Genomic DNA, 10,356 nt, shown 5'->3' on the forward strand with positions numbered 1-10,356 from the left:
TTCGTTGGGAGACAACTCAGGGTTACTTTAGCCCTATCTACTTTCTTGAATACTACTTGACAATACTGAAGTTGCCTTGAAAAGTAGTATTAATTTGATAGCTTCAACGACAACGTATCAACCATTCAAGAAAATCAGAGAACATGAACCGTAATCCTAAATTTCAATTGTAATTCATCCTCGAGCAACCACTATCACGCAAAGTGTCGTCGTGCACAAACCAGGCCGTGAGCCAACTAGGTTGTTCATTTTCCTCACACAAACACCTGAATAGGACCATCATCTCCTCTCAGACCTCCATGATAACTCGCGACAACACTCCATGTTTCTCCTTCGCAGCACAAACGAGCTTCCATTCACCTAGTCTGAAACCCTAATTTTGGGTGGGGATGACAGTCCCCTATTGGGAAGAATGAATTAAACAATTTGTTTTTTTAAAAAATAAAATAAAATAGACACGTTTGAATCACATACACCAATTAAAGAAGTCTACGTCAATTAAAAACATTTATCACTATGCCACGTCAACCAACATTAATGTCGTTAGGTCCAATTTAACGGTAGGGGTGTAATTGTTGCAATTTTCACAAAATAAGGGCTCAATTGAGACGCTGAAATAGAAAAGAACCAATTTGAGATTTTCACCCCAAATAGGGACCTCACGAATGATTAAACCTAAAAATTTTGATAATATAAAAAATAAGTAATCAATTTTATTTTAATATATATTTAAATATTTAATTATAAATAGACGTATGCATACTAAAATTTATATTAATAAATAATAATTGTAACATTCCAAATTTAGTAGTATAAAACCATTAAAATAAGAGCTACAAAGATGATAACTTATAAAAGAAACTTGAGATTTTTTATAGAAGAAATATCTACACCTAAATAATTTCAGAAGCTATTTATATCGCTACTTCTCCCCTACTCCCACGTTGAGATAACTGAAGATATGTCCTTCATAACCTCACACCCATTAAGGTGATCATTGCAAAAAAGAAACATAAACAAAGACATGCCATGATGCATGCTAAGACGACTTTGATGTCCTTCCTCAAGAATTATCCTCTTCAACTCGCCATCATTCAGAACGCACGTCCTATCTCTGTATCGTAGGAGACCGTTCGTTCCAATATTGAAGTACTTGGCTTTGTCTGTACCGATCGAGCTCAAGACCTTTTGCAGGTCTTCGTCAGCCGACTGCTTTTCCTTGATCCGGTCAAAGACGTCACTAGATATACTAAGGGTACAACATCTTAACCGCTCGGTTCCAGCTCGAACTGCAACCTTAAATCTCTAAAACTCTCAACCAGACGGAGTTCTTTGACCATCATTATCGAGACATGAACTGCTTTTCTACTCAACGCGTCCGCAACTACGTTAGCCTTCCCTGGGTGATAAAGCAGTTCAAAATCATAATCTTTCAAGAACTCCAGCCATTTTCTCTGTCTCATATTCAATTCCTTTTGATCAAAGAGATATTTGAGACTCTTGTGATCGCTGAATACTTGAAACGTAGCTCCATACAAGTAATGCCTCCATTTCTTCAATGCGAAGACCACTGCTGCCAATTCAAGATCATGAGTAGGGTAGTTCTTCTCATGTACCTTCAGCTGCCTAGACGCATATGCCACTACCCTCTTCTCTTGCTTAAGAACACACCCCAAACCTTGGTGAGAAGCATCGTAGTAGACTTCGAACGGTTTGACAGTGTTCGGGATGACTAAGACTGGAGCGCTCGTAAACTTCTGCTTCAATTCTTGGAAACTGGATTCACATCGATCGGTCCATGCGAACGGGTGATCTTTTCTGGTCAACTGTGTGATAACAGTTGAAAAACTGTTATTTTCATGCTTAAAATTGATACTAAAAACAACCTTTAACACTTAGAAACTAGCTTGAAATCATGTTTTTTATCATATTTTTAGAAATAAGAGAGCTGGACAGGTTTATGCTTGATTTCAGTGTTTTATGCAGGTTTTAAGGTGAATTTGGTGAAAGAAGTGAAGAAGGATAGAGAGGGAATTAGAAAAGACATAAAAAAGTGCAAAAGGAGAAGTCGCAACTACCGCTCAACGGCAGTTTATCGCTGAGCGGCACTCAAGAACTCACGTTGGATCCGCTGAGGGGTGAAAAGGCCGCTGAGGGGGAAGAATCAACTCACGCACTTACCGCTGAGCGGTAGTTTATCGCTGAGCGACACTATTTTGGGCTTGGGCCTAATTTTCTGTAATATTACGAATAGTATATAAGCTTTAGGTGTTCCTAGGGTTTGTATCTTTGGCTGAGACGAAGCAGACACTCTCTTTTCCACCCCTTTGAGGAAGATCTTGGATGCTGAGGCTACCTGCTCATCCTTCTAGGGTTCTATCTTTCTTTCATTCATTATTGTTCATCTAGTTTCACCATGAATATGGTGAACTAAACCTTGTATTGTTGTTGGGGAATCAATGTAGTCTTGTGAAACTCTCATATATGGAATTTGTGTTTTAACATCTTATTTTAAGATATATGCTTTCTTTCATCATTAGTTAGGGTTTTTCCTCTTTGCTTAAAGCTTGCATTGTTTAACTCATTAATTGCCATGATTATTGATTTTGTCGATATGGAAATGTACGGGGAAATCTAGATCCGGGGAAATTCTCCCAATAGCATATTGCCTAGACATAGGAATATGAGGGTTGGTTGCCTTTAAGCTTCTGTGATTAAGGATAGACCTTGTAATTAAGGATAGACCTTCTTGCAAGGTGATTTAGAGAGTGGCATTAGTATTGATGAAAAGAATGATGAATTCCTAAAAGTATATGAGAGTGGATAAGATGAAATTGATAACCCCAACAACATATTCATCCATCTAATTCATTAAAGTGTTTGTATTCCTCTTTTCCATTGATCAAATTCATGCATACATGTTTAATTATTGTCTTTTGCATTTAAAACCTACAATCAATTGTTCACAAGTCTTAAATAATCAACAAATCATATAACTAACTAGGCCGTGAGTCCTTTGGGAGAACGATACTTGGTCTTACCGAGTTTTATTACTTGATACGATTCGGTCACACTTGCCGAGGGTTAAACAAGTTTTTGGCGCCGTTTTTCGGTGTTCATAAATTTGTCATCATTGTGTCAGGGGCGCTACTATCTTTGAAAATCCTTCAATAAACCTTCTATAGTAGCCTGTCAGCCCCACAAAACTCCTTACTTCGGTGACCGAACGAGGCCTCTCCCATTCCAACATAGCTTTCACTTTAGCCGGGTCCACCGAGATACCTCCAGCTGATATCACATGCCCCAGAAACTGCACTTCTTCCATCCAGAATTCACACTTGGAGAGTTTCGCATACAATTGCTTTTCCCTCAGTATGTCGAGCACTACTCTCAAGTGTTCTTCATGCTCTACACGATTCTTGGAGTAGATAAGGATATCATCAATGAAGACCACTACAAACTTGTCCAAGTATGGTCTAAAGATGCGATTCATGTAATCCATGAATATCGCTGGTGCATTAGTGACACCGAACGACATCACTACATATTCGTAGTGTCGAAACCAAAAGGCAGTCTTCTGAATGTCTCCTTCCTTAACCAGAATTTGGTGATATCCTGATCTCAAATCAATCTTCGAAAATATATTAGTCCCATGCAATTGATCCAACAAGTCATCAATCCTAGGCAAGGGGTACTTGTTCTTGATAGTCAGCTTGTTCAACTATCTGTAGTCCACACACAGTCGAGAGCTACCATCTTTCTTCTTCACCAACAACACTGGAGCTCCCCAAGGTGACGCACTTGGCCGAATGAACTGCTTGTCCATTAAATCTTCAATTTGCTTCTTGAGCTCGGCCAATTCTGCTGGAGCCATTCGTTATGGCGCTATAGAGACGGGCCCTGCTCACGACACCAAATCAATTGTGAACTCTACCTCGCGAGGGGGAGGTAGTCCGAGTACCTCTTCTGGAAAAACGTCCGGAAATTCATCCACAACCGATCGTTCTCCACTTCGCTCGCGAATAACCGCTCGGTCATGACTTAACTCCTCATGCATTACGTCCGCTTGCGTCATTATCAGGAAACAGCTGGTGCCTTCCATGATATCTTCCCTTAACTGACCGAGCGTTATCGAATACTCTTCTTCTTCATCAGGGAATACTAACTTCTTCTCACCACAATCTATGAGAATGCGATTGGCAGCCAACCAATCCATTCCTAAAATCATCTCTAATTTTTATAGAGGTAAACAGATAAGGTCCACCTTGTATCTACGCCCTTTCACCTCAATAGCACATCTAATGCACATAGTAGACGTCCTAACCTCACCAACCGCTAGGGTTGACACCACCAAGTCAAACTGCATCTCACTCTCGGTCAATCCCAGTTTCTCAACACATGCTTCGAGATGAAGGAATGTGTTGCCCCCGAATCATATAGCACACAACACGGAAGTCCATACAATAAGCAAGTGCTGGTGATAAGTGTACCTGAGCTTGCCGCTTCCGCTCCGGTTATAGCATAGACCCGATCGATCGCTTGTGCTCGGCCACCACCCCTCGGTTGATATCTTCCAACATTTGGTGGCCTCATCACCGCTCGCCTTCCCATGTTACACTCGCTCTCCAGATGTCCGTTCATTCTACAGCGAGCGCAAAACTTTCCTCCCACTAGTTGTGTACATGACAACTGGTAGTGGGGTGATGGACAAATTTGTAAGCACCAAAATATGATGTCACAAACTTGTTTCACAATCGGCAAGTATGACCGAATCGTTCAAGTAATAAAACTTGGTAAGACCAAGTATCGTTCTTCCCAAAGGACTCACGGCCTAGTTTAGTTATGTGGTTTCTTGATTAACTAAGACTTACAAACGAAATATTTGGGTTTAAAATGCAAGACAGAAAATAAACATGTATGCATGAATTTTGATCAATGGCAAAGACAAAAGATAAACACTTTCAATGGAATATATGAATGAATATGTTGTTGGGGGTCAATTTCATCTCATCCACTCTCATATATTTTAGGAATTCAACATTCAAATCATCATTGTTAATGCCACTCTCTAATGTACCATTCTAGATGGCTTCTCCCTAATCAAATAGTTCATACAATTCCTAGCATTCCTAATGATTAGTTCATGAGTGCAGGAGCTTAAAGGCAACCAATAGAATATTGTCAGTATAATATTGGGAGAAATTCCCCGGATCTAGACTTCCCCGTACGTGTCCGTATCGACAAAACCAATAATCATGCATTAGAATGAGTTAAACAATGCAAGCATTGAGCAAAGAGGAAAAACCCTAACTAATGATGAAAGAAAGCATATGTCTTAATTCAAAGATGTACTCAACAGATTCCATATATGAGAGCTTCAAGAGATTACATTGATTCCCCAACAAACATACAAGGTTTAGTTCACCATATTCATGGTGAACCTAGATGAATAACAATGAAAGTATGAAAGAATAAACCCAATAAAGTGGAAGAGGTAGCCTGAGCATCCAAGATCCTCCTTCAAAGGGGTGAAAGAGAGAGTGTTTGCCTCGTTTCTGCCAAAGATCCCTAACTAAAGGACGTGCAAGCCCTTATATACTAATCTAGAGTTACAAAAGATTACAAAAGCCCAAGCCCAAAAAGTGCCGCTCAGCGCCATTTACCGCTCAGCGGTGGTTACGCGTCTTCTTTCTTCCCCTCAGCGGCCATTTGCCCCTCAGCGGTTCCAACGCCACCTCTTGAGTGCCGCTCAGCGGTAGTTTGCCGCTGAGCGGTGCCTTCGACTTCTCTTTTTACACTCTTTCTTGTCTTTTCTAATGTCCTCTCTCTCATTCTTCACTTCTTTCACCAAATTCACCTCAAAACCTGCACAAAAACACTCAAATCAAGCATAAACCTGTCCAGCTCTCTTATTTCTGAAAATATAAACAAAATGCATGATTTCAAGCTAGTTTCTAAGTCTAAAGGTTGCTTTTAGTATCACTTTTAAGCATGAAAATAACAGTTTTTCAACTGTTATCATGGGGTCCTCCACATTGAAAACAAGTTACGGTCCCCTACTGTCCAGACTGACTGACCGCAACCAAAGACTGGGAAGGAGACCCACTAGAACTAGCGGTTAGTACAAGACGAGTATATGGGGTCCTCCTCTGACCCGAAGCATTCTTGGAAATAATTGGTCCTCTGACCGTCTGCTGTTGCTTCTTCTGCTGTTCTACCTCTTGAACGTTCTTCTCCAATACCTTGGCTCTCTACACCATGGCAGGAAATGACTTAATGCACAGGCTGGAGATCAGCAACTTCAAATCACTCCTCAGCCCATTTTCAAACTTCCTACATTGCCACTCCTCACTAATGGCAATGGTGTTAAACCGAATCAAGTGTTTAAACTTATTGGTATACTCAGATACCGACATACTTCCTTGTTTCAGCTGAAGGAATTCCACTTCCTTAGCAAATCGAACGCTATCAGGGAAGTACTCCTCATAGAACTTACTCCTGAAAACTTCCCAAGAGATGGGAGTCTGGTCGTCCGCTAATATCATGTTCATGTTAGTCCACCAGTGACTAGCCTCTCCAGTCAACAGATACTCGGTAAATGCCAACCTCTTTTCATCCGGACAACTCTTGGCATTGTACATTTGCTCCATATCACGTAGCCACTGATCGGCTTCATCAGGAAGGCACTTCCCATTGAATTTGGCAGGGTGATGTTGGAGAAAACTCTCCAAACTCCATTCGGTTTGGTGATTGCCAGAGGAAGTGGACGGTCCGGCTGTGTTTCTAGTGGCTGACAGTATTTCCATTAACTGTCTTTGGGTTACTTCAGCGTTCGCTCTACCAACCTCTAAGCTCTGTAAAGCCACCGTATTTTGCTGTACTAGAGCAGCGTTTTGTTGTTGCAGAGCCTCTACCATTGACTCTAGCAATCTGGTGTTGTCAGAGATCGTTCGATCGGCAGGTTGAGTAGGGGGTCTTGGAGCCATCTCTTCTCTGATAAGCAGAGAAAAAGAAAAACCATCAGATTAATTCAGAGAGTCCCAAAATACTCACTAACCGAACATTGAGCACACAACAAAGGCATAGTATATACTCATAATCTACAGTGTTCTTAAGGAACAAAACTGCTCTGATACCACTAATGTAACATCCCAAAAATACAGTATAAAACTATATAATAGAATAATCACATGTTAATAATACTACAGATCAGTTTTACAAAAGATAGGACGTACGCTTATGGCCGAACGACCTTACAGAATAACGAGAAAGTTAATACGGTACAAATAAGCAATCTAGACCGAACGGTTTACAAAAGGCCTATACCGAACGGTCATACAAAAGAAAAAGGTAAAAGATGATTGAACGGTCATCGTACAAATAAACTAACTATTGACCGAACGGTTCTACTTTTCGGTCTTAACTTCTACCTCGACCAAACTTTCTTCTTCCAGCGCTTCTTCCAGCAGCTCTTCTCCTTATGCTCACATCCACACGGATGATCGTTGCAATAGGACAAACGACCGAATGTACAAAACGGACAAGACAGGAAAATAGGGTAAGCTTAAGTAATTTAATGGGTTAAATATGTTTTTAGTCCCTAAACTATTGGCCGTTTCTGGTTTTCGTCCCTCTTTGAAAGTAAGGTACAATTTGGTCCTCATTCTTTTCGAAACGTTCGTTTTAGTCCTCGAAAACTAAACACTGTTTAAAAATTTGGTCCTCATTTAGCAACAAATGAGGACTAAAACCAAAATTCCGAGGACTAAAACGAACGTTTCGAAAAGAATGAGGACCAAATTGTACCTTACTTTGAAAGAGGGACAAAAACCATAAACGGCCAATAGTTTAAGGACTAAAACCATATTTAACCCTAATTTAATTCATGTATCAACATAATTCATAAAATCAATTAAACCAGATAAATCATTAACTCTTTCATGCAAAGCCTAATACTAGACTCTAACGGTCTGGACTGTATGAATTCTGTGTAGCTACGACGTTCGTGCACCCGGGTGATGTAGTAACTGGGATACCCTCAACAGCTGCCACCCGAGGTTAGTCCTATCTGTCCAAATTAATGATAAGGACTAGGACCTCCTGCCATTCCTACACATGACTTACCCTTCTCTACGTGAGAACGAGTAATCACGGAATATCAGGATGAATCGCCATCTTAGTGTGCCCACATTCATACTTTACCAATTCCAATATCCATTCATGAGATATTCCTCCCCAGAATACTTTTTCATAATCAAAGTCATTTCATCCATATCATATTCCATCATCTTTCATCAATAAAACTTCAACTTAACCAATTTGAATAAAGATCCCGTAGGATACCAAATACGGAACGTTAGTTTTTAACCTATAATGAGACTGAAAACTTGGAGTGAGACCGAGATGTCTCCAACTCAAAACTAATCAAATCGAGAGAGTTACTCACTTGTTGTGAAAGGGACCGAATACAATAATACGTCTGAGAGACCAATAGAATCGAACGTTATTTTCCAAGTGAGCCAATTTAATGAACTGACTCTTGAGATTTCAAACCGAACACCGTAAAGTCTAGGCCGAGTACTAAGACTCTAGGCCGAAACCAATTAAGACAGATACTGTAGGACATCAAATAATACCACTTGACATAATCATATGAAGAAACCGAACGCCAATAAATACTTAGCTTCTTAATGAGTTAAACATCAAGGAAACCGAATGTCAGTCGAAGACCGAGAACTGTAGAGAGTGATAACAGTTGAAAAATTGTTATTTTCATGCTTAAAATTGACACTAAAAGCAACCTTTACACTTAGAAACTAGCTTGAAATCATGCTTTTCTGCATATTTTCATAAATAAGAGAGCTGGACAGGTTTATGCTTGATTTCAGTGTTTTTGTGCAGGTTTTAAGGTGAATTTGGTGAAAGAAGTGAAGAAGGAGAGAGATGAAATCAGAAAAGACATCAAAAAGTGCAAAAGGAGAAGCCGAAGTCACCGCTCAGCGGCAGTTTACCGCTGAGCGGCACTCAGGCACTCACGGGAGATCCGCTGAGGGGCAAAATGGCCGCTGAGGGGAGAAAACAAGACACGCACTTACCGCTGAGCGGTATTTTACCGCTGAGCGGCACTTTAATGGGCTTGGACCTAATTTTTTGTAATTTACGAATGGTATTTAAGCTTTAGGGTTTCCTAGGGTTAGGGATCTTTGGCTGGAACGAAGCAAACACTCTCTCTTCCACCCCTTTGAAGGAGGATCTTGGATGCTGAGGCTTCCTCTTCACCTTTTTAGGGTTTATTCTTTCATTCTTTCATTGTAATTCATCTAGGTTCACCATGAATATGGTGAACTAAACTCTGTATGTTTGTTGGGGAATCAATGTAATCTTGTGAAGCTCTCATATATGGAATCTGTTTTTACATCTTTTAATTAAGACTTATGCTTTCTTTCATCATTAGTTAGGGTTTTTCCTCTTTGCTTAATGCTTGCATTGTTTAACTCATTCGATGCATGATTATTGGTTTTGTCGATACGGGCACGTACGGGGAAGTCTAGATCCGGGGAATTTCTCCCAATATGATATTGGTTGTCGTTAAGCTCCTGCACTTATGAACTGATCATTAGGAATGCTAGGAATTGTATGAACTCGTGATTAGGGAGAAGCCTTCTAGAAAGGTACTTTAGAGAGTGACATTAACAATGATGATTTGAATGTTGAATTCCTAAAATATATGAGAGTGGATAAGATGAAATTGACCCCCAACAACATATTCATACATAAATTTCATTGAAAGTGTTTATCTTTTGCTTTTTGCCATTGATCAAAACTTCATGCATACATGTTTATTTTCTGTCTTGCATATTAAACTCCAAATATTTCTTCTTTAAGTCTTAGCTAATCAAGAAACCACATAACTAAACTAGGCCGTGAGTCCTTTGGGAAGAACGATACTTGGTCTTACCAAGTTTATTACTTGAACGATTCGGTCATACTTGCCGATTGAAAAACAAGTTTGTGACATCATATTTTGGTGTTCATAAATTTGTCTATCAGAGAGCGAACACTATTGAGTTTAGACGAACACTCTTATTATAAAGATAGATTACAGAAATGAGAACTACCACTTGGTGTAAGACTGAGCACTTACTTAGTACGAGCGCTTGGTGTAAGACCGAGCACTACTTAGTACGAGCGCTTGGTGTAAGACCGAGCACTACTTAATTTATAGAATAAAGGCTTGATAAATATAAGATATCATTTAAATAATGTTCAAGAACGAACGAAATATACAAATACATATAGATATACTGAAGTTTATAATCAAATACCAAGGAATGGATATCCTTGGTTGAACGCTTG

Source organism: Vigna umbellata, chromosome 10, assembly GCF_029865625.1.
Source record: "Vigna umbellata cultivar VRB3 chromosome 10, Vumbellata_1.0, whole genome shotgun sequence".
NCBI lineage: Eukaryota > Viridiplantae > Streptophyta > Magnoliopsida > Fabales > Fabaceae > Vigna > Vigna umbellata.